Source organism: Amia ocellicauda, chromosome 7 (assembly GCF_036373705.1).
Source record: "Amia ocellicauda isolate fAmiCal2 chromosome 7, fAmiCal2.hap1, whole genome shotgun sequence".
Classification (NCBI taxonomy): domain Eukaryota; kingdom Metazoa; phylum Chordata; class Actinopteri; order Amiiformes; family Amiidae; genus Amia; species Amia ocellicauda.
In genome coordinates, this window is record NC_089856.1 from 23,982,336 (window position 1) to 24,008,697 (window position 26,362).

A 26,362-nucleotide genomic window follows, 5' to 3' on the forward strand; every position below is an offset into this window, starting at 1 on the left:
GAAAATGAATTTATTCATAAATTATGAATCATGCGCAAACCAAACAGGGACACATGATTTGTAGGGGCGCTGGATTTGGCATAACACCGCATTTCTGCCAGTGGCGGAAGAAACTGCCATAAGGACCAGTGAATGACCAGTTCATTAACAAACAACATTTCTGTCCAATCTATATCGTCGCATTAACTCTCCATCATCATAATATTGCTGTAACACGTCTTTCCTTTCATGGAAGGTGCGCTCAGTCGTCTCTGACTGCTGCCATTTGCCAACTCCTACCTAGTTAGTTGACCTGGTGAAACCATATTGTTACTAAAGTGTCTCTCTCCTCGACAGACCGCTGTTTGCTGCCGATTTCGAATTTTTTTTATCAAAACTCTCCTCACTGCTCGCGTCTCTGCTGGCATTTTAAACATGGCGGCTGCACTCCGGCAAATAACTTTTTGTGGAGATGACACATTTACCCCGCCCCCGGCTCCTGACATCACTGGTTCTTAGATTCCAGACCAGCAAGTTTTTGGTGCCAGAAAAAACGTCTCTGTGCCGGCACAGAGCCAGCTCTTTTGCGGTGGAAAAGCAAAAAATGGTTCCAAATTAGGCATCGGCTCCGAACTAGCACCGGCTCCTTGTCGGTGGAAAAGCGCTATCTGTGCCAGCCAGGAGCCAGTTCTTTTGTGGTGGAAGAGTGTGGAACAGTTCCAGATTAGGCACCGGCTCCTTGTCGGTGGAAAAGCGCTACGGGGTGTGTCAGCTGCGGCCTGAGGGCAGAGCTGCCTGCTCACCTGACTGACCCGCCGCTCACACAGGCGCATGCGCTGGCTCTGCTAAAACAGAGACGCAAGACTCTCTTTCCATTTGTAGATTTTTTATTTTTAGTAGAAGTGCTTTCTTATTTCTCAAAAAAACACAGTAGATGGAATCATAAAATAAACACAAGACTGCACTACGCATTGTAGTACTTTATTTATAGATTTTCATGTCGCATTTACAAATAATATAGGTGGCTGCTGTTATTTTACAACCAGATTAGCAAGGAAACATTAGAAAAATATGAATCTACAAATAAAAGACTTGTGTAAATAACTCGTTAGAAATTAGAAAAGATCGAAATATTAAAAAAAAAAAAATGTAATGGCCTTATTTAAATGCCCACGCTGCTCCAAGGGTACAATAAGCTGTGTAGTTTTAAACGCAGCTATTGTTATTCTTCACTACTAAACTACTTAGTGGACATAAATAATATTTATTGTACTTCCCGATAAAATAAATTAGATAATGATTTTCATTTCACCACTAGATGCAGTGTTTATCCCCTACAACAAGGATATTAATGTGTACAACCCCAAAAAACTATCAGCATTTATCGGGGTTCATTTTTGCCGATTGCCGATAGTTTCAAAAAGCTGTTATCGGCCCCGATTAATCAGCCGATCGATAAATCAGTCGACCTCTACTGGAAACCTTGTAAAGACAGAAGGCAAAAAGGATGCAGCAAAGTACAGAGAAATGCTGGAAGAAAACCTGCTGAAGTCTGCAAGAGACCTGGGACTTGGGAGAAGATTAATTTTCCAGCAGGACAATGACCCCAAACATACAGCCAAAGCCACCTTTGGTTTAATAACAAAAAGGTCAATGTCCTCGAGTGGCCCAACCAAAGCTCAGACCTCAATCCAATTGAGAATATGTGGAAAGAGTTGAAGATTACTTTTCATCAAAGGCCCCCATCCAACTTGATGGAGCTTGAGCAATTTGTCAAAGAAGAATGGGTAAAAATTGTTATGTCCAGATGTGCAAAGCTGGTAGAGACTTATCCATGTAGACTCATGTTTGTAATTGCTGCTAAAGGTCCCTCTACCAAATATTGACTGAAGGGGGTGATTACGTATGCATTCAATTATGGACATTTTCTGTGCTGATCAGTGGGAAAGACTCCTGATTAACTCCATTCTGATTTGATGTAACACACTGAAACAATAAAAAGGGGGCTGAATACTTTTGAGAGGCAGAATCAACTTGCATTTAATAAATCTAATAGAGGACCTAGCCAAGGTCATGTGTACAAAAATTCACTTCACTCCGCCTAACGGTTTCAGAGGCTAGATCATTTAATATTTTTGACTAATCCAATAGGGCTGCCAAACTAAGACTGATTAACTTGTCTTGAATAAATGTGAATATAGGTCTTAACATAAACGAATGCACCAAGTTTCACATCTGTCCCATTATCGGTTTCGAGGAAGATGACTGAATATTGTCTAATACTTGTCAATTAATCCAATACTGGCATCTTAGGCATCTACCAGCATACCAAGTTTGGTGAGTTTCAGTCCAGTAATTTTAATTTGATGGCCATTTGAAATATATGGCAGAATAATAATAAAAATTATAATAATCTGAAAAATTACAAAAGGTGGTGCAGCCACTTCGTTACTTGGCCCACTAATAATCAGACCAATTTCGAGAGTTTGGATGGACAGAAGTAAATTGCTTCAGACAATTGTATAAACAAATATTAAATCAACTATTTTTTCAACTCTCAACTTTAATGATTTAAAAATAAATAATAACATTATCCCTGAGAAGAGTCCAAATCCAAATTAAAAAAGATTTTGCAAAACATGTCCCCATTTAGTACAAGCTGTGTACAACAGAATCATGCAGCCTTCCCATCCCCTTCCCCTCCCCCCACCTCTAGTACAACTGGCTTGCCTAGCAGAACAATTACATAACCCAGCCTGCTGTAATTTGAGAGTGTGTAGAACAGGGAAATCAATAATTTAGGATCATGATCTGCTATACTCTTCACAGGGCATGTTCACTGAGACCTGCCACTCTATTAAGAAAAACTAAATATGTATTCTAAATAATCAGACATTTGGTACCAGAATCACAAGGTGTTTGTATGTCGTAGTGTTCAACAAAGTAGATTGACAGCTTGTTGTGAGGGAACAGTAACTGCAAGCCAAACTAAATCATCCACAGAAACACACTGAACTGTTGATATCCATTTGAAATTAAAGCTGATGTTGTAGGAAACTACAGTAAATTGAATCTTAGATTACACTCAACTATATCAATTAAGTATGCACTTTAATTACATTTGCAAATCTCAAAAATGTTATGTTTATGAAATACAAGCACAATTTAAATTAATGTATTAAAATTCATAATTAATTTTCATTAATTTTCACTGTCACAAACAGTTAAATCAACCTAGGTTGACCTCTTCTGAGTGTCTCCCATCCCTACACAGCAAACAACGTTTTCAACAATATATTTATGTACAATATTTACATAGTTACTTTGTCTATAAGATCTAGTAGAAGTGCTCAGTGGAAACTGTACCTTCCTACACATATATTAGGGCACAATACCCTCTGGCCAAAACAGTATTTATTTTTTATTTATTTATTTTATTAAATAGAAAGCTTAAGTACCACACATACTTCAAGCTTTAGTTGCCTGAACACTCATTAAAAACATAATTAACATTCTTATTGCAGCTGATATTATTAGATGGTTCTTGGCCCTTCAATTACATTAAATCCTTACTCAAATTGCTTCTGCTGAGTAAGTCAACTATATTTAATCATAGTCATGGTTGTTGTTTTTGTGGTTAAATGGATTGCTTAGGTCGTGTTTTCTGTATTTCATTCAATATTTGAGTACAATGCAAAGTATCATAAACAATTCCAGTACTACAAATAATAAACCACATTTTTCAAAAGTGACATTTCAAAAACATGCAAAAAAGATTAAAAGTTTTATAAATTGTGTGGCAAACACAAAAATCAGACAATATCAACCTAGACGTCCCAGTGTGTCAGTGAGTTTACAATATCTTGGTTTGGACTGTACACTTCCCCTCCCCCTCTGCCATGAGTTAGGGCATAGACATTTATACAAACATGCTTATATTTGGAGTACAATTCACATAAACCCCACATTGCCTTTAAAAATGGTACCATGGTTGCCAATCGTGGTATATCACGTCTTATCCTCGCACTTTCCAAAGAAATAAGCCCAAATATGTCAAATGATAAAATCCACCTTAATGTGTCATGACGACTGTTTGTTTCAACATGGTTTGCAAATCCACCAACCCCACTCCCAATCAACCCATATGAATCTGCAAGAGGTGTAGTTAACGCAATAAAAATTATAATCTACCTCAAACTAAATTGTACTGCATTCAGAGAGAATGATCTCAAATAGTCTCTCTTAAACACATGCAGTGTGTGTGTCCCTCTCACTCACTCACTCACTCACTCTCTGACACACACACACACACACACACACACACACACACACACACACATTACATTCAATTACCCATCCCCCACCTCACTCTCTAAATTCACAACACATCCATTTCGATATTTCAGGATAATAAATTACATACACGTACGCCGGATACACCTGTAAAATAACAGCACACAAATAAAGACATTATCTGGTTTCATTCGTTATGAAATCGTAATTAAAACTAAACGCGAAGCCCACTTACTTTAAGATCCAAAACCCAGTGTGGGGGTGCCGTCTTTGCTGTGCCCGCCTGAGTGGAATTTCCTCTTCAAGGTATTTACTAAAAATGCGGTCGTAATATGACGTTATAGACCCAGTTGAAGACGGTAGTTCGGCAGTTAAATTCCCAGATAAACGCTGCGTGCTGTTTATATTACCTTAGCTCTTTGATAAAAACTAAAAAATGCAGATTGAAGAGAAATTGAGGAACATTGTATGGCTGTTAGTAGAGAAAGAGCCAAACGGTTCAGGAGCAGCCAACGGCTTCAGACACTCCAACACAGAAGAGGGTGACTTTCCAGGCAGAAATGGGGCCTAACCAGCTTTTGCAGTTGCAGCTGTACACGCACACCACGGTATACAGAGGACACGACGTGCTTAACCAGTCTGTTGGTTTCATTACAAATATGGGGGGTGGTATTCAAAAATCGTTTTTTGTTATTTTTTTAAGTATCAAATAAACTACTAAAACATATATATATAAAAACTTTAATTATCTCCAATGAAATAACGAAACAATGAGCCGAGATTTTATTCTTAAAATATGGTATTCTGTTTATTTTCAAATTTATTATACCTACTGTTCCTAGCGTCCGTGTGCATATGTGTGCGTGAGAGAGAGAGACAGACAGACAGACATAGACTTTGGGGGGGGGGGGGCGGGGGGTAGCAACAATGTGAATCGGGGAACTTCAGGAACTATCATTTCTGTTCTTATCATTTTACACACTTTACATTTGCTGAATTTTGTTCAATAATAAATCCCCTGCTACATACTATTACAAATTTAACAAATGTGACTGTCAATGCATGTGCCAACATTGGCTCCCTGATGCCCCCCAGTCATTTCATCATGATTATAGATCAACACAGATTACAATTAAATGAATAAATATAAACTTAGATATATACAGATATAGCGGAATGTTCAAGTTGTCAAATGTTGTTCCAATGTTGTTTCTGGACAGTTAAAAGTAGGCTTTCCAAATCCTTCATTTGAAATTGTATGATCAGTTAATTTTGCATAATAAATATTATTAATTAAACTTTCCGTAATTATCAATGCTATTTTACCTCATTCAGTTTATCTTCAATGTTTTCTAACATTTAACATCAGATGAGACCCAACTTCACCAGTGTACTGTCTGGTGGTATACCCTCTCACTCCACAACTGCCTGGACACTGTTGCCAACAGCCAGCCTGCTCGAGTAAAACCATTATACCTATAATAACTTTTTTGATTTATCTTAAATCTCTTTCCACATTTCAACATTACAGTTGTGTTCCTAAATAAATTAACTTGTGCATCTCTTACATATGTAACCCAAACACTGTTTATTTGTATTATGTATTTTGTTGTTGTTGTTTGCATTATTTGTCCAAGGCATATCATGGCCAACAAGATTTGTTTACATATTACATATTTGCATATAAGTTACATATTGTAGAGTGGTTTAAGTAAAAATATAACATTGTGCCATCTGAATAAAATATGCTCTACAATGTTAAACGGGGTCACGTGTTTTATTTATTTATTTATTTAATAAAACATGCTCTACAATGTTGAACGGTGTCACCTATTTTATTTAATGAATTAATTTTAATTTTAAGCAGTAGCCACCCAGGGGCAGCTGGCACACCCAGAAATCAGATGCAGAATGCATTTTTTGTTATAGCGTTTTATGCTGGGGTCACACTACACGATTTCTACAATCCGACCGATTTTATGAACAGTGTGCGGCTCACTCTTTAACGACTATTTTGCACCGAATTGACGTCTTTTGCATCGTGAAGCAGCGCACACAGCCGAGCGCTTCAGTACAGGACACACACTGATACCGTGGTCACACTACAAGATTTTAAGCCCGATTTGAGCCTGATTTGGCCCTCACGACAGATCGGCACTGATCGTCACGACAGGCAGCCTGGTAAGGGCGCATCCCCGCTGCCGATGGTCGTGTAGTGTGAGATGGGCTGCAATGCGATCGCTTGCCCTCCGATCTGATCGTAAGCTTGACGTGATCAGCAGCCAATGAGAGCCGAGCTGACTGAAGAAGAGAAAAGAAACAGGAAGAATAAACATGACAGAAGAATAAGATTGTCATACGCATTTATTAACATAATTCAAATACCAAAGGTTGTTTCCGGTCATGTTATTTTAAAATACTATACGCTTTTTGTGTTAGTCCCCACAGACGAACACAAACAGCAGCAGCGGCTTGTGGTCATGTTCTTTCCGCAGTTTTGCGCAGATCTGCAGAAATCCACTGATCCCATTGGTGAAGCAGCGCACATTTCGCGATAAACAGACGTGACCTGTACATGTGTACGTGTGTGTTTGTTGAGTGGATCACACGTGTTTCTGCGAGATTTGGAGGCTGTGACGCAGAACGACACGACAAGGATGTCAGATCAGTCGTGTAGTGTGTGTTCTCCTGTACTTAAGTGATATTGTAGTGTGCGCTCCTTCACGACGCAAAAGACACAGATTCGGTGCAAAATAGTCGTGTAGTGTGAGCTGCCCACTGTTCACAAAATCGGGTCGGATTGTAAAAATCGTGTAGTGTGACCGGGCCATGATCTGACATCCCGGTCGTGGATCTGCGTCACAGCCTGCAACCCCACATCCCGCAGAAACACGCGTTATCCACACAGAGAAAAAGTCAACAAACACGGACATGCACATTTACAGGACACGTTCGTGAAGTGCAGATGTCCGCAGTTCTCCAATGGGATCAGTGGATTTCTGCAGCAAAACTGCGGAAATCTGCGCAACAAGAGCACGACCACAAACTGCTGTTGCTGTCCGTGTTCGTGTGTCGGAGAAAAGAGGATGAGTGTGAAGACATGGCCGTGCGGGCTGAACTGTGAGAGCTGCAGCTGAGCACCACACAGGCTCTATCCATCCCACAGTGTGAGCATCGCCTTGTAGGGGTCGATATTTAGCGCAGACCTGGTCAATTACAGATACTAATTGGTATCATGTTATTTTCCCTGTATTAGAGTATTTTAAAATAACCTGCGCCGAAACAACCATTGGTATTTGAAGTATTTGCAAAAATACGTATGGAAATCTTATTCTCCTGTCATGTTTATTCTTCTTTTTCTTTTCTCTTCTTCAGTCACCTCGGCTCTCATTGGCTGCTGATCACGTCACTCTCCACGATCGACGCCGATCGAGTTGTAAATATTAAACATGTTTAATAAATTCATAGCGGCTCCGACCAGCTTACGATCAGATCGGAGGGCAGCGACGCATCTGCCCGTCTCTCACTACACTTGCAGCAGCAGTGGGGATCTTGACGATCAGTGCCGATTTGTCTTGAGGGCCAAATCGGGCTTAAATTCGTGTAGTGTGATTCCATCATTAGGCTATTATGGTCTAATTATAATAATAAAATAATAAAAGCCTATATAAAGAATGATTGCACTGTGATGTTTAAAATAACAATAACAAAGAATGGACTACTGTGTTGTAGAGAAAATTCGATGTGGCACACCAAGTTTTTCAGATGCACACCGACAGTCTTTTTTCTGGCTACGCTACTGATTTGAAGTTAATTTGTTTTTACTTTGCTGTGAATCTGAAAATAATATTTTTGGGGGGGACATTCACTAAAGAAGCACCTGGTCATTTTCCTGTGCTTCAGTCCAGGAAAACAAGTAAACAAGCCAAAGACTTTATGTTTTAATTTCCTCACTGGGGTAACAGCGTAAATAACACATGAATGCTGTAGCCTGAAGAATTCCAGAACACAGGGCCCCTGAGGGACCCCATCTGGTACCTGCACACCTGGGATTTTCATTGAGGAGGCTGTGAACTACTGTGCATTAGCAGACTGGCCATCTGGAGCACCGGGAGAAATCCAGGTGGGCCGGACACATGTGGGCCGGGGGGGCGATTTTATTTACCGGGAGAAATCCTGGTGGGCCGGTCACATTCACATTTTTTTAATCGGTGGGCTGGCCCACTCAATCACTATTAGTTTGGGCCGGCCCAGTACTGGGCTGCGTCCCAAATCGCACACTTGTTCCCTTGTTCCCTTCCCTTGTGGGGCGGATATACTACAGTGGCCATTTAAGGGGTGGCCCAATACCTTAGGGAACGAGTGAAGGGAGCCTAATCGAGCCGTTTGTGCCCTTCAATGCTCTCTTCGACGGAGTGTAAAAAAGAGCACACTTATGTGGAAGTGTTTTAGCGCTGAAGTCCCAGAACTCTTTGCGTTAAAGGTGGAGTCAAGTCAACTGGGAAAATATAGCAGCGGCGGGTGCATACATTGAGGGAAAAAAGTATTTGATCCCTTGCTGATTTTGTACGTTTGCCCACTAACAAATAAATGATCAGTCTATAATTTTAATGGTAGGTGTATTTTAACAGTGAGAGACAGAATAACAACAACAAAATCCAGAAAAACGCATTTCAAAAATGTTATAAATTGATTTGCATGTTAATGAGGGAAATAAGTATTTGACCCCTTCGACTTAGTACTTGGTGGCAAAACCCTTGTTGGCAATCACAGAGGTCAGACGTTTCTTGTAGTTGGCCACCAGGTTTGCACACATCTCAGGAGGGATTTTGTTCCACTCCTCTTTGCAGATCCTCTCCAAGTCATGAAGGTTTCGAGGCTGACGTTTGGCAACTCGAACCTTCAGCTCCCTCCACAGATTTTCTATGGGATTAAGGTCTGGAGACTGGCTAGGCCACTCCAGGACCTTAATGTGCTTCTTCTTGAGCCACTCCTTTGTTGCCTTGGCTGTGTGTTTTGGGTCATCGTCATGCTAAAATACCCATCCACGACCCATTTTCAATGCCTTGGCTGAGGGAAGGAGGTTCTCATCCAAGATTTGACGGTACATGGCCCTGTCCATCGTCCCTTTAATGCGGTGCAGTTGTCCTGTCCCCTTAGCAGAAAAACACCCCCAAAGCATAATGTTTCCACCTCCATGTTTGACGGTGGGGATGGTGTTCTTGGGGTCATTCCTCCTCCTCCAAACACGGCGAGTTGAGTTGATGCCAAAGAGCTCGATTTTGGTCTCATCTGACCACAACACTTTCACCCAGTTCTCCTCTGAATCATTCAGATGTTCATTGGCAAACTTCAGACAGGACTGTACATGTGCTTTCTTGAGCAGAGGGGCCTTGTGGGCACTGCAGGATTTCAGTCCTTCACGGCGTGGTGTGTTACCAATTGTTTTCTTGGTGACTACGGTCCCAGCTGCCTTGAGATCATTAACAAGATCCCCCCGTGTAGTTCTGGGCTGATTCCTCACCGTTCTCATGATCATTGAAACTCCACAAGGTGATATCTTGCATGGAGCTCCAGACCGAGGGAGACTGACAGTTATTTTGTGTTTGCGAAAAATCACACCAACTGTTGTCACCTTCTCACCAAGCTGCTTGGCGATGGTCTTGTAGCCCATTCCAGCCTTGTGTAGGTCTACAATCTTGTCCCTGACATCCTTGGACAGCTCTTTGGTCTTGGCCATAGTGGAGCGTTTGGAATCTGATTGATTGATTGCTTCTGTGGACAGGTGTCTTTTATACAGGTAACGAGCTGAGATTAGGAGCACTCCCTTTAAGAGAGTGCTCCTAATCTCAGCTCGTTACCTGTATAAAAGACACCTGGGAACTGGAAATCTTGCTGATTGATAGGGGATCAAATACTTATTTCCCTCATTAACATGCAAATCAATTTATAACTTTTTTGAAATGCGTTTTTCTGGATTTTTTTGTTGTTATTCTGTCTCTCACTGTTAAAATACACCTACCATTAAAATTATAGACTGATCATTTATTTGTCAGTGGGCAAACGTACAAAATCAGCAGGGGATCAAATACTTTTTTCCCTCACTGTATAAATATAATGTTAGCTACACAGTTGTAGAAATTGTTAAATTATGTATCAAAGAAATAATAGATAGATACAATTATTATATAATCATGATTTAAATATACGATTAGAAAGTTAAACCAAAAAATGTTTTGGAAACTATCATTTAATTAATTACTGAATAGTATCCTATAAAACTAGGAGGTGATATTAACAAACAGTGTATTTCAAAATTATTATTATTATTATTATTATTATTATTATTATTACTATTTTAATTAAATACAAATACAAGAAAAGACTGCGTAGGTACTTTTTCAGACAAAGGCAAAGGCGCAGAATGCTGATGCTTAAGTGTGTCCCATTGAGCGCTTTATAGTTTCACCCTACACCCTCCTCACTCAAGTGCACACTCTGTGACATAAGAACAACGTCACGCAAAGTGTACACTTGTCGAAGGGTGTAGGGAGCAAGTGTGCGATTTGGGACGCAGCCGAGATCTCGGAGGAGTGACGTCGGCTCCTCTGTGAGCCTCTGCGGGCTGCGCTTACCCAGAAACCCCTGCTCTGCGTGGCTACACAGAGATGCATATGAGGGGAGGAGGGGTGCTGACGGTGCTTTGTGGAGTTACTTCTTCATTCTTGGATTCTTTTGTTGTATTATTTTTAGGGGGGATGAGCGAAAATACATGTGGTGGCTGACAGTGTTTTGTTGGACTGTTTGACCGTGCCGTTACTTCATAATCGTATTATTTTAAGGGGGGATGAGAGATAATAAAGGAATAGGGTCTAGCGATGCCCCTGGTGGAAAGTTAAGTCAAGTCACTTTTATTTGTATAGCACATTTAAAAACAACAGGAGTTGACCCAAATGGATTAACATCTGCCTCAATACAGGTATACATGATTAAAGGAATAATACAAAAAGACAATAATACATAATATAATACAATAATACAATGGTACATATAATACATAGAGGGCAAGACTAAAATGGAAAACACTTAAGACAACTAAAATGATAAAATCAAGTTAAGAGAAATGGAATAAAACCAACAACAGATAAAGTTCAGAGAAGTCCTGCGACATGTCACTACCAAATGGCTTTCTCTCAACCCTGCCATCTCACAACTCCTGCAAAGCTGGTCAGCATTGAAGCCCTACTTCATCAGCCTTGCAGATGATTGCCTCAAACAAATCAGGGCTTTGTTGAAGCTCACCGATGATTCCAGTGTACAGGAGGATGATGGCGATGTTGTGGAGGTTTACCCCCTCATCTGCAACAACATTCTCTCCCTCTTTGAAGAGGTTGTCAAGAAGCTTGCATTCATTAAGTGCCAAACTAAAACAGAGGCTAGATGACCAGTTCTACAGTTACCTCACAAAAACAAAGCTGCAACATCTCTCTCCAGTTGATGCAGGCAAGGCAAGTGAGGAGTTCACTACATTCATCGACACTGCCCTCAGGTACATTGAGAAATGGTTCGACATCTCTGAAAGCAATTGGCTTCACTGTCTTCTGCCCCTCTCTCTCCATGGCAAACTCACCTTCAATGACCTGGAGAAGATTTGTGAGAAGCTTCACCTCATGGCCAGAGTGAACATGGATGACCTCTATGATGAGTGCACCACACTGAACATCATTGTGGAGAAGCTCCAGGAGGGGGATCAATGCAACAACAAAGATGTGGCAGCCAAGTGGATGGCTGTATTTCAGACAGCTGATCTGCCAAATATGCTCTCCATCACCTCATACATTCTGAGCATACCAGCCTCAACAGGGTTTGTGGAGAGAATCTTCTCCAGGATGAACAGCAAGTGAGGTCCAGAACTGGTGCTCTGTGGAGCTCATGAAGAGTGAGCTACTTGTCTCTGTGAACTTTGACCTGTCCTGTGCCGAGTTCAACACAGTGGTTTTGAAGTACAAGGCATTGCTTCAGGCAGCAAGGAGCAGGGTGGGGGGTGGGTTGGGTAGAGAGAGAATTCACATTCACAAAGTTCACATACCCTAGATAAATTAGTAATTATTTCCTTCACTCTGGAATAGGTTGATCTTTATTTCAATACCTACATCCAGGAGAGTTGTTCTGATCAGTTTGACAGTAAAAAAAAAGTAATTTATTTTCACAAATAAATGTATTGTTAATTTATTTTCACAAATAAATGTATTCAGTCATCCACCATAGTAGTCTCTGTGGTCTACCAGGTAATTTGCTATTTCCGAGTTTATCAACGGGTTCTTGCTTCTTCCAAATATACCAAATAGTTTATTTTGACATACCAAACATTTTGCCCATGTCTATGATCTGATGTTTTAATTCTTAATAGAATTGATGCAACTGTGCTTTACTCTTATTAACTATTTATGTCCTTTACATTCATGTTGAGAGTAGCAGAGGACTTTGAAATTGATGCATTAAAAGCACAAATCGGTGCATGAAAATGAAGTGACTGACACTCAAAATCTCATTGGGGAGGACCCCCAGACCCCACGCTTCATTTGTGTCCCCCGGGCAAGGGGCCGCTGGCAAGGTGTCCCTTATTTTTCCACATTGAAGGTGGCAACCCTAATTGTGCTGCTAATAGGGATGTTACTAGTTTACATTTTAAACATTAACAAATTGATAAACGTTTATTTTGTTCCAGTGTTCAAGTGTGTATGTGTGTGGGAGTGTGTTAATGAGATTTGAGTTTCATCCTCTATAGGATCAGCCCTGTAGGTCTCTCTGATGCACTGTAACCCCTGTGTCAGAGGTAGAGAGGCTGGGGGGCTGCTGGCTCCTTTGTTGACCCATGCCAGACCCTGATGACTTGGTAACCTCTCCACTACCACATTCACTCACTCACTCTTTCAATCAGGTGTATAACATCCTCAGTCTTCTGAAGCAGTATCAGAAAGCATCAGAACCACACAGAAAGAGAAAGAAAACACACACACACATATGGATGACCTTGGTGAATTTTAAATATGAAGATAAGATTCAAAAAGGAAAATCTGAAGGACAGTAAATCACAGTTCATTGCTGTCGTGTGTTCACCACATATACTACATTAATTTTGTCACTAATGTTTTGCAGTCTGTTTTTCTGGCTGCCATCTTGCCTGTCTGCCTGTTTTGTCTGTCTGTTTATGGTGGTAACCTTGTTTTTCAGTTTTGTCACGATCATCGTACAGTATTTTAGCTGGGTCTAAAGTCAAGTGACTGACAAGACCAGTGCATCTGTTTCAAAAGCTGTCCATCAGAGAGAATTAAATCATCCCGGGTCAGCTTGGATGCGCATCTATAATGATCATCCACAGGTCAATCTAACCCAGAGCACTGACTGATGTTCAATATTTTTATTAGAAATAAAATTATGCAGTGAAACAGCACCAAATGTATCCTTTGTTGTATTTGCTTTTGAGAAGGTTAGAACATTTTCAATAGTTCCTATTTTAATTTCAGTAACATGTCCAGTCACCCCCATAATAGATATATGTGTTCATTTGTGTATATGTGTAATTTCCAAACACAGTCTCTCTGGGGTTCAAATTTCATAATAAATTATTAGTCTGGCTGAGAAGCTCAAAAAGAGGCATTTAAAGGGGCCATGGAGAGCATCTGTGATGGTTTATAAAATCAGGTTATTAGCAAAAACAGATTTGTCAGAATCACATTTTGGGAGGTCATATACAATATGTATGTAGTCTATGAATGAATTTGCAAATAAATTAAAGGATTACACTGATGGTCATGTTTAAAGTTAATATGGAGAAGAGGAATATGGGAATTATTGAACTGGGCAAAGTTACTACAGTCCAAAACAGTAATTCCTATATCTACAGAATAATTAAAGTATTATTATTTTAAATAATAATAATATAAATTAATCAGATTGCATCATACTTTTTAAACACACCATAATATATAATATGGCCTTATCATGAATGCAAAGTTCCAACCCACAGCCCACAGCAATTTTTCATAATAAAACCTTTAATTGATTGACTTATTGATTATTGTTTGAAACTGTGTAAGCTCTGTCAGAAAATTTGAAGTTTGTAGTTTTATATATATAGTGCTCGTTGTGGGAATAATAAACCCAAAACAGATAATTTGAGGAGATAAACAATGTTCATTACAAGGTCTGGTATTTGTGAGGGGTGCATTGGCTTTAATAAGTGCCCTCAGGGTGCTTAGCTGGTGAAGATGTGTAAAAAAAAGTTTAATCCCCAACACTGTTCTCATTGCTGTGTGAGGCAGGACTGTGGTTTTGGCAGCCAACAGCCATTTCCTGTCCGACTGGTTATGTAATCCATGATTTTGATTTTTTTTTTTTTTTTTAATTGTTTTGGTGATTGTATAATACAGTATGATTACATATGGTTTGTAATATCACAGTCACAATTTTTAAGGGATTTTGTTTGTCTTTTTTGTAAATCTAGCATCAATCAATGTCTGATATGTAATCAAAAACTTCCCTTAAGCACAATCGGAACCACACAAGCTTGTAGCTGTTTGCACTTAACAAACATTATATATATATATATATATATATATACACACAATATCGTTAAGCTGCACAGCTATTTTAAAACATTGTATCTGCAGATTCTCATCACCGCAAGATCCCACCCATCCCCCACGACCAGTTTGTGAACTTATTTTTGCCTGGTAGGTCACAGCCTGCAATAGATTGATTCCACCCCACCCCCTATCCTTTGCTCAGTCATTCAGACTTGGAAAGTCAATAACAAGCTGACATCATCATTGGTTTTGTATATTACACTGCTACTTTCAAGCTACCCACAATCTTCTAAAAGAGGAGCACTCTTGTTTGAGAAACAAGACATAATGAGATGTGTACTACTGCAGGGTGGAATGAACATAATATAAACAAAGAAAAGAGGCATATGAAATATAATGATTATGTAAATGGTTTTAAAGAGGCTACATTTTTCAGGGGGCTAATGGTCCCTATATCACTATATAAAAATGACAGTAAAACATTTAAAATGTGCAGTGGCACAATTCAAATGTACGTCTGTCTGTACATTTATGTATGTATGTATGTATGTATGTATGTATGTATGTATTATTTATTAATTTGTGAGAAATACACAGCTTTTTCAAACTGCAGGCAGTTTAATCTATTACATTAGAGGCTAATACCATTATGGTAATTATAACTGCATGTAGCTTTTGAGGGAGAGGTTCAGGTCAATTAACAGAATCAGAGAAATACTAATTTAATTTGGGGGGGGGGTTAGGTGGGGCATGGAGGTTCAAATGATTACAGGGTGTGCCCAATGTGTTCTGTATTCCTTGTTATGAACATTGTTTCTAAAACAGTGAAGATTAAAATCCAGACCTCTCAACTTGGATTGTGGCACAACCATATATATGTTTTTATTTTTATGTTTTCATAAACAAATAATTAATTCAGTTGGATAACAAAGCAGATGGTTTGTAACAACCAGTACTGCACTGAAGTGGAAGACCTGGTATTCATACAGCTCCATGGACCAGCACAACCACAGGTTTAATCCAGCATACATGGCATAGCTGTAGTGAAGGGGGAGAGAATGCAGCCTTTCACCACACAGAGCTACTCCCCACTGCTGGTCATGTGGCAAAGGCAAAAGGAAATATACAGCCTTGCTCCTCCACCTTGCCGTTACACTCAAAACACATCTCTAGACCTCAAACCAAAAAAGCAGTAGCCCCGAGGCCAGCACTTGTCCAGAACAAAATGTGTTCTTTTGTTTGTAAATAATACTGTAATGGGAGACCCATACTGGATATTTTATATATAGTTAATATAGTTTCTGCTTTTTGAGGGCAAAGGAGTAGACACTGACAAATTCAGACAAACTGCAATTTGTGATGTGGTTTTTAAGGCTGTGCTCTTTCTTTGAAGATTTAATTTAACAATAACCATGGCCCACATATAGTCTGGCTAGCTATCTGTGCAGGAGTGCTGTGCATTTGTGATACAGAATGGACATTCCTGGAATTTAATCTGTCCTTCAGTTTTCACAGAATATGGTCAATGCTGAAACACACATGTTCAGCAGAATTCCAGACTCCTGCTTTGTCATGCCACGGGTGAGTTGTCACATATTAATTGCATGTCCACTCCTGAGATACACGGGCAGTGTGAACAGGAACACCACTCTGTCCTACAAGACAAGTGTTTTGTTTTGATGACAGGTAAACATTTTTGAAGTGCTTGTATATCAAAGCAGCACTGGCAGAACTGCAACACCTGTTCAGGTCAACCAGTTCTCTAGACTTCACCCTGTGGCAGCCTTTACATTTTGTTTCCTTTTCTTTTTCTATCACACACCATATAACCAAAACCGATTTATGGAAACACTAAGCCCATGGTAGCCCATGTCTTGAGAAAAGTCATAAATAAATAACCACATATCCTTGCAATTTCATGTTCGATATGTGAGTGTGTGTGTGTGTATCAGTGTTTGTCTGAGAGGGGGGTGAGTGTTTACGTGGGTGTGCAGGCAAAATGAAAATTGGGGGCTTTCTGGCAAGAAGGTGACTGTTGTTGTAAAACAAAAGTAAATGTTTTCACCATGGCAACAACATGTAGTGCAAAATGCCTCTGGCCATTATAGTGCAAACCCACAGCCATTGGTCACAGTTTGCAATATGCAATATGCTTCAGCTAGTCCCTGAAATAATACAGCAGGTATGATTCATTAACCATACAAAGACACATTTTGAGCAGCAAAGGGTAGACATTTTTCAATGTAAGTTTAAATTCATGGTTAATATAGATCAATAAATGAGGTAGAATCAGTATGTTTTTTTGTTTTGTTTTTTAGCACACAAGGCTATTGTTTCTGTTTAGTTTTTGCAAGGTATTTTCTTTGAACCTTTATAGCTGCAAACCAGAAAATACAAATCTATCAACAACAAGTAGCACTCGTGCAAGGAGGCATTTTATTTAAATAGCTGTGTCCCAGTTTTTTTTTCAATGCTGATTTCAGTTTTCTCAGATAAATGTAACTACCCTGTCAAAAAATAAATAAAATAATTGTAAAGCTAATTACCCTTGATCAGCACCGTCTCAATTGCTTAGTTATGTATTTTTTAATCAGACAAAAAGCTGTTGCACAGGCCAACAAATCATTAATATGGCACGTTACTTTGGAATGATAAATCCAGTTTTGAGAGTTCGGGTGGTCTTTGAAAGGCAAATCATTGATTGCTCAGTGATAACACTTATATTGCAGCTATTATCAAGTGAAATGAAAGCACCATTGCCGTGAGACACATTAGTCCCATTGTCTGCTAGTTTCAACACTGCAGTTATCAAGGACCAGTATTAAGACACTTACACCTTTTGGTCAGCACATATGTAAGCCATTGGAGTTTAGGAGGGCTGTTAAGGTGCAGTAAACACAGCCAGTGTTCATGTCTAAACTGTGACCCTGACTGAAAGTGGCTCAGGGAAGCCCTTTACCAATGTACACTGGCTGGCTTTAGGACTGTAAGTAGCAACATCAGTAAACAATAATAACATTTAAACAACAACATCAGCTCGTCCAGTCACTGGTCCTCTCCCGCCTGGACTACTGCAACTCCCTCCTGGCCGGCCTCCCTGCATCTACTACCCGGCCGATCCAGCTCATCCAGAACTCTGCAGCTCGCCTGGTATTCTCTCTGCCACGGTTCGCACACGCTACTCCACTGCTCCGCTGCCTCCACTGGCTCCCGATACCGGCACACATTCAGTTCAAGACATTGACCCTCACCTACCGCTGTCTCGACCACACTGCACCAAGCTACTTTCAGACACTCGTCTCTCCATACATCCCCTCCAGACCACTGCGCTCCTCCAGTGCCAGAAGACTAACTCTACCTCCTCTCCACTCTCCTTCCTCCAGAGCCCACTCCTTCTCATCCCTGGCCCCTAAATGGTGGAACGACCTGCCCACCGAAATCAAAACAGCAGAGTCCTTGACCTCATTCCGGCGCTTACTCAAGACGCATCTTTTCCGACAGTACTTGTAATATTAGTCCTTATATCCCTGCTAGATAGCACTTCACAGTTTTTATTATACTTTTTGCGTTCTTGATTGTTAATAATAATTTACTTAGCTTCTATACTTATGGGTTCATTTGTAGTAATAAAGGCCCCTATCCAGTTGAAAATATATTTGTGACAATTAAATAAAATAGCACTACAGCCTGTTCATACATATTAACATCAAATTCATGTTTTTGATTATGTGTCCACTGTTTTGCCTAAAAACAAAAATAAAATCAAAAGGCCCAGACTGAGAATGCCTCAGGGTAGACGGAATTGGAAGTCTGGTCCCAGTTTTCCATAAGAGAGCAGCAGAATGTGCTCAGGAGACCAGTCCCAGTCACAGTCACAGTTGATCCTCCAGGAGGTGTGTGTGACCACAGCCCATCTATCCTGTCAATGCTGTTTGTGTTTTCCTTCCCTCATAGGCAATAGTTCATCTCATTACTGATGGGCCTGGCAACCATCCAGCACTGCTCTGCGTTTCCCCCTGATTGAAAATCCCTGGTTTGACTGGCAGTACTGGGATGTAACCTTATGACCTGTTGTTTGCAGAAAAAAATAGAGCTCCCCCTCACCTCCCAACCCCCCACCCCTCCAGCATTTATTCAGCAATGGTTTGTTTCCCTTGCTCTGACAGAATGTGATTATCAGAGTCCCCTCTTCAGAAGGGGGAAATGCAGTTTACACTGCTTTCTTACTGCATTGTTCCAGGACCTTGGGCCACATTGGGAGTATTTTATTTTATTTATTTGTAAGCATACTAAAACCAACATTTAGCAATTTAAAGACCTGTCTCATAAAAGTCTGTCAGTCTCACATGTAGGAGCTATAAGTATCTTGCAATAAAACATAAAGCCCTAAATTTTCTTGTAAGCAAGGGTCTTACATATTCATTCCCAACCATTGTTTACAGAAGAATAATCTTCATCTTGTTTATAATTATAAAAGTAAGGCTTGCAAAACAAATCTGCCCCACGAAAATGTATTACGCTTAGCTAATGTCTATGGGCTTCAGGAAAATAAAGTTATCCTAAACTTTAATTGAGGCTTTTTCTTTTCTTCTAAATTTACCACTGTTCCAAGAATGATACTATGCCTTCTGTTGTCTGTGGTTTTCCAGGCACCAGCTGTGCTTGTTAGGGAGTGCCAACACAGAGAGTAACCCCCTAGTCTGACTGCCAGTCGAGAAGGATATTTTTAATCCAATCCGAGTTTGCTGCCTCTCCTTTGTCCCCTCTGTCCTGGCCCTTACTCTCTTTAGAAGATTACATGATGCACCATCAGCGCTAATTAATTGTTCAATATCTGATACACCGGTGATAATATAAAAGCACGTGTTTTATAGAACCATAAATGGTATGGTAAATGAAGAAACGTCATTAAGTTATATACAAGTTATATAAATGCAAACCTATTGAAAAATATGTTTGTTATTATTCGTATATAGGATTTATTTTAATTTGTGTTTTGTTTTGTTATTTTTCTTTCTTTCTTTCTTTCTTTCTTTCTTTCTTTCTTTCTTTCTTTCTTTCTTTCTTTCTTTCTTTCTTTCTTTATTCCCCCCCCCCCCCCCTGTCATTTTGTGTGCTTGTATGCCTTAGTAGTTGTGTACAAAACGTTACATAGAAAATGGGTATCAACAGCTCCAGTAACACGGGTGACCTGCCACCCAAAGGTACACATGTCAGGTAAATGTATGATAACTATGGAGTGAAGCGGTGCGCGACGTGCACAAGTGGTTTGACTGGACAATAGGTGACAGAAAGTTAAGGTTTCCGGAAGATGGGACTTTTGATTTAGATAGACTTGAAAACCTAAAAACGGTTTTGCAAAATAGGAATACAAAGCCGGGAGAAGTAAACTAGAAAGTGTTTATGATGTGGAATGATTAATGTACATTAAATAATGAGAAAGCAAATCTAGCTATCTTAAAACATTTGTTAGAGAAAAGACAAAAGGCATAATTCAATCTAGCCTAAACTGAATGCACCAAAGACAAATAAAAACAAAAAGTCCTCAAGATACTGAAGGAAAATTACTAGATAAGTAATAAATAAGGGTAGTTTGAGACACTGCAGGTCAATATAACATGTCAACCAAAACCATGGTATCCGAATTTACTTTGGATATAAATTAATGTCTCTTTGTATGTTCGTACGTTTACAGTTTGCGAAAGTTACATGTCCGTATTTTGTCTTTCATTTACTGTATAGTCCAGAATATGACAGTCATAATTCACAAAAAGTTACAGAATGATAGCTAAAAAACGCCAGTTACATATGTTGTAATAACAGACCTAAAAGAAAGTAAGCATTTAACTGTACACAGAATGCTATTGCAAACAGAAATAATAATACAAAATTAAATTATTTAAATAGGTCTTACGAATACAGAAGTTAAAAGTAACATGTTAGAAATGGAATTAGAGCCAAATTTAGAAATAGGAATCCGAGGCAACCGCAAACATTCGGTGAAGGGTTTCTTAGATTTGGATAAATAGATAACCAGATACTCCAGGAAATTAAAGATGTGGTCATTTGGTAGCTATGAGTTCCACAATGAAGATATTTAAATCCCTAGGAATAAGATCCCTAAATACATTGAATAGGTAAGAAATGAACTATTGATCTGTTCAATCTGGCTTTGGGAACAGTTTTTCTGAACCTGTACCGGTGTAGATTGGACTTCAATAGGAGAAAGCTGACACAATAAAGACCGATATGAGCCGGCGGACAGTCTTAGTGCCCATGCAGGCTCTTCATTGGGGAAATCATTGACTGCACACTTTTTGAAAAAAAAAAAAAAAAAGAGAGTTTTCCTGACGTACCTGGACATCATCATTGAGATAATTGAAAGGGCTTATTTCCCAAAGATTAACTAAATTGATTGGCTCACATACTGGAGTGAAATATGTCTAAATAGTAATCATACCTATTGATAAATAAAATTTGAATACATTTCTCAAACGAAATTAGGAATAGGAGAGAACAGCTGTTAGGATGCAGAGCAATGCTAACCAAAATTGAAGAAGTTTGAGAAAGGAAAGTTTGTTATGTGTGAGACGAATGTACTGCCACGAGAGATTCTGATGGTGATTGACTGGAATATGAGAGAAAATACGGAAGTTACTAAAGGTGTAACATAACTAATTTAATGAAACCTAGTCATGGCAAGTTCTAAAACAGTTTGGAAATAGTCATTTCACACACACAAATACCCTATCAATTAGGAAGAGGGGGGCAGGGGGCAAGGGCCATGACACTACTCCCCCTGTTTGCCAGAGCAGACAAGCAGACTGAGATGATTGAGAGAGAAGACAGAGACTGTAAGTACGTGTAAGGGTTCATAACTTACTACAAACGGAGCAAGAGTGTAATGAATGGTAATTTACACTGTTTGTATTATAATGATAATAATTATTGTAATGGTCTCAGGTATTTAAGTTAGATAAAAGGACAAATATAAGCACATTGTTTTGAAAGTTTGACAACTCCACACAAAACAGTATCTACACTAGGAAGTAAAGCTGATTCAGTAAACACAGGAGATATGATGCTGCTGACGACAGCTGAGTGCTGTACTGAAATAATTTGATAAATGAGATAAATTGGAATCAAGATTATTATTATTTTGAATTGTCCCTTTACTAGAAACTTTATATGCCTTTTATAAGGAGGATCTCTGATGTTGTGCGAACCACACATTGTGTCTTCAGATGACTGATTTATTCCAGATATGCATATTATGAATCGTGTCCTGAAGGAACCGATGTCTGACCCGTAGTGGCAGAGGTGCATATGGAGAAGACGCTGGTGTTCTCATTGAGACACAGTAGGCCGAGGGCGCGGCTTTAAAGACAGCCTCTCAGCATCTTGAACAGACCAATGTTGAGGTCCACAATGCTGAAGTGATGGTTGACTCAGTGGAGAAATAAGTTCAAATACTGTAATTAAAGGTTTTCCAGATTATAGGAATCTACAATATATTGTGAAACAGCTCGGATGATGTCTGCAGTAGCATATATTCTTGTATTGATAGTTAAATTTATAATGTACTATTAGTGGAGATGTCACATTATTTAAATAAATAGAATGCAAGCCATGAAGTCAGAATCAGTCCATTGCCCTTCTCTTAAGATTTGTAGAATGTACAATGTTTATAAATCAAAACGCAACAAATATATGTACAATACAGTTTACAAACTGAATTTGTAAAAATAACATTTTGCTGACTTTTGTATTTTCTTAGAAGCAACAAAATGTATGTGTTATGTAGGTAGTAACTAGGTTTTGACTGTTATGACCTGGGGCAGGATGAAATGCAATTTCCTGGAGCTTTTACAGTGCATCTCAAATTACAACTGGCCACTGCACCTTCCATAAGAGAGCTCAAACATGTGCTAATGCATTGGTTGCCTCACAGGCACTCTTTCCCTGGTTTGCCCATCTGGCACATGGTGTTGGCCACACGGGCAAAGGGGGGGATGTGTGCATTAGTCTTTTAAATTGGTTTGCCCCAGGTTTTATAGTAACAGCTTAGCAATATTGTAGAACTTGCCACATTTGTCAAGCTCATAATCTTGCAAAAGTTCATATGCAAATAGATTGTGTTCAAAAGCTTAAATGTTGTGGATATGAATATATACTTGTAATAATGTATAGGTTTTCTAAATGGGTTGAAGCCTATCCCGTAGGAAGGCTGAAGTAGTAACAAGAGCAAAATACTGTTAAGGGATGTTATATGTAAATTTTGCATTCCAGGGAAATTTCCAGCGATAGGAACACTCACTTCACTGGGACAACAGTGCAGGAACTTTGCAAAGTCCTGCAAGGTAAATAACATTTTCACTGCCCATCACTCTGTCAGCTGGAGCAGTGGAGAGACAAAATGGGATATTAAAGAATAAGCTGGCTAAAATATGCAAACAAACAGGACTCAAACGTCCAGATGCCCTACCTATAGTCCTAATGACAATGAGATCGTCAGCCAAAAAAAACACTGGTCTTCCTTCGTGTGAGATTATTATGGGATGACTTATGAGACTCTCCATCACTCCTCCATTGTCTGTAAGGGAAATGGACATCCACTTGATGGATGATGCTATGTTGTCTTTCCATATGGGACTAACACGTGCATTCAAAGCTGTCCATTCACAGGTGAAAGCCGCCCAGACTGAACCAGCCCAGCAGAATTGCTGCCCCTTCCAGCAAGGTGACTATGTGTATATCAAAGCACACAAGAGAAATTCCTCCCAACAGCCCAGGTGGACAGGGCCCTACAAGGTGCTCCTGACCACCCACACAGCTGTGAACTGCCAAGGAAAGACGACATGGATCCACTCCTCCCACTGCAAACTTGCCAATTGAGGCGATCAGCACAACCCTGGTGGAGAACAGAGGGATGCTTGCCTTCGCCTGGATCCTCTTCCTGATCGCCTGCGGGACCATCATATGTGCCATGGTAATCTAGGAAGAGGGCGCCTTCAACTCCAAGCGGACGGGATCATCACTGACTGGGGAAACCAGTCTAGTAGAAGCTGACATCAGCATCACCCTGCAGCTAACAGCACAGGGCCAGAGCAGTGGCCCAAAAGAAGCAACAGGACACACGGGTCCACAAATACCGGGTAACGTGCTAGTAACCTCTCCCCTTTCGCATAATAACACCACAGACATTAACATGTACACTGATACAATACAACTGAGGATTCAACAGCGACGAGACAGCCACCTGACCAGCGGAAACGCCTGCCTCCAACTGTCTTATCAGTTTACAAAAGACTTGAATCTGTCAAGGTGCTGGGTGTGCTCTTATGTGCCCCATAACACTGAGGGAGGCATTCCCATAATCCCAGTTCCCTTGAATGCGGAAGATAACTGTGCTATATGGAAACATTATAGAATAGATATGAGTATTTGCAATACTGTTAATGCATCTCCCTCAAAGTTTACTGAACAGATTCATGATCTTATGGATCACATTCGTAAAGAAGTAACTAAAAATCCACCAGACCTTGGAGTGGTCTCTTGGGAGCTGGATAAGTGGCTCCCTCGGAAGAATTGGTGCAATTATAGCCCAGAGTCTGCTTTTTATCCTTGGCATACTCATTCTTCTCTATATTTGTTTTGTACTGATCAAGTGTTGCTGTGCTTGCACTGCTAGAGAAATGCAGAACAGCCTTACTCCTGTTGAAATAAAGGAGTCCGTTAAAATAATGTATGAGGAAATGCTGCAAGAACGCAGTGATAAAATGGATGTTATGAATATAACCTAATTACACTGAATGATGTCCACTATTCCCCCTGAGGTTAAGGTTTACAACTCTAGGGTCTTATCAAGGCTCTGTACATATGTATGATTGTCCTTCATAGGACAAAATGGGGGAGTGTGGAAGGAAAGTTAGAAATTCTCTCTCTCATACCTGTTTTACTCTCTTGTATACTTAAGAAAGATAAGGTCAAGCCAGAAGGACAGGCCAGAAGGACAGGCCAGAAGGAAGCTTGATTTCTGTTTGTTATTTATGATGAGAATCTTGGAGACAATGTCAAACGGTATGATTGAAGTGCCTGCTCCCTAATCCATGTGTTGACCTATGAACTCTGTCTTATAATGATATATATTCTGCTTAGCTAACTCTCTAAGATAATATAGTAATGACTTTGTGATTGTAACCAGATCTTTGTTTTTTGTGTATAAAAGCCTCTGACTTTTAAATGAAGGCAGAGCAACTTTGGGATCTTCTTGATTCACTGTTCCTCTCCACGCTGCGTGTATTAAAGGCATTGTAACTAACGTTCCAACCTGATTGAAGATTGTTTTTCTTCCACACCAGGGTGCTCTGTCGTTCCAAGGAGCGACGATAGGTGAACATGACCGAATGCTTCGACAAATTGAAACAACATTGGATCGCCTTCAGCAAAACTTCACCCCTGTTGAAGAAACCCTCTTAAATTGACGAAAACAGCAGCACAGTTGTCGTGTTGCAAATGGTAAAGAAGTCTTTTAATCAGGCTGGCCCGGAAGAAGAACAGAGCGAACTTGTGTTCAAACTGCTTTCTTACAGTTCTCTTACAGGTTTTAGTTAGAATCTAATTTGTGCAGACGGCTGTATGTGTGCATTCATCCCCTGCGCAGACACCACCTTATGCTCTGAGGCAGAGTGACATTGTACTCAGTGTTGTCATTCCATTGATGACCCACGATGCACTGTGGCATCCCACTGGTATTAATGATGCAGTGCCGCGAGGGGAATATTTTGTGTTGTTAGTATAATGTTAAAGGCAGTTTATGTCCTCCTCATGCAGACTTCTCGACTTGAGGGGAACAGACTGGCAGGCAGAGGCAGAGGCAGAGGAGGTAGACAGGGAAGTGACGGACTTCGTAGCACAAATTACGCATTTCAGGCATATCAGCAAAGCATAGATTAAAATTGACAAAATCCCTTGAAACAACACATATCCCCAATGTCCCATTATCCATATTAACCACCCAAACATTCCCCAACCCTCAGCAATGTGAGAAGGAATCTCATGATGGTTTAAATCTTGGGAGACAAAAAGGTTATTTGATGTACTTCAGGTCTGTGACGGTAGCTTCCTGTGGGAGACGGAAGATGTTATCTTCAGAATATTTTTTTTGTTTGTTTTTAATTTTTTTTTTAACTTGAGACCAGTGCTTCCATCTGGATCCCCACTTCCTGTCCATCGATACAAACGGACGAGTCTGTTGTGAGGAGGACTGTGTGTGGGCCAGACCATTTAGGTCTGAGGCCTGGTCTAGCAGGAATTATTTTGACCATTACTTTGGATCCTATAGGAGGAAGCTCAGGTGGTTCCGAGTCGTGTGACTCAAGATCATGCATGTTTTGGAGCTCCTGTGCGTGGGAGCACATGGACTGTAGCTGTGTACATAGATGCTGTACATATTGTTTCAGAGAATCTTTAAATGGAGCACTAGAGTCAATGGGTCCCCA

The 26,362-nt window shown here is 40.0% G+C and overlaps 1 protein-coding gene across 3 annotated transcripts in view; it reads right to left on the reverse strand.

Annotated features, from left to right (window-relative positions):
- Positions 1–4,833, reverse strand: part of tbl1xr1a (TBL1X/Y related 1a) — a 145,060-nt gene extending 140,227 nt beyond the window's left edge. For all 3 annotated transcript variants that reach the window (XM_066708852.1, XM_066708853.1, XM_066708851.1), the window contains exon 1: positions 4,508–4,833. The gene's annotated coding sequence lies outside the window, so the exon portion shown is untranslated. The remainder of the gene's footprint in view (positions 1–4,507) is intronic.
- Between the last annotated feature and the right edge of the window lie 21,529 nt (positions 4,834–26,362).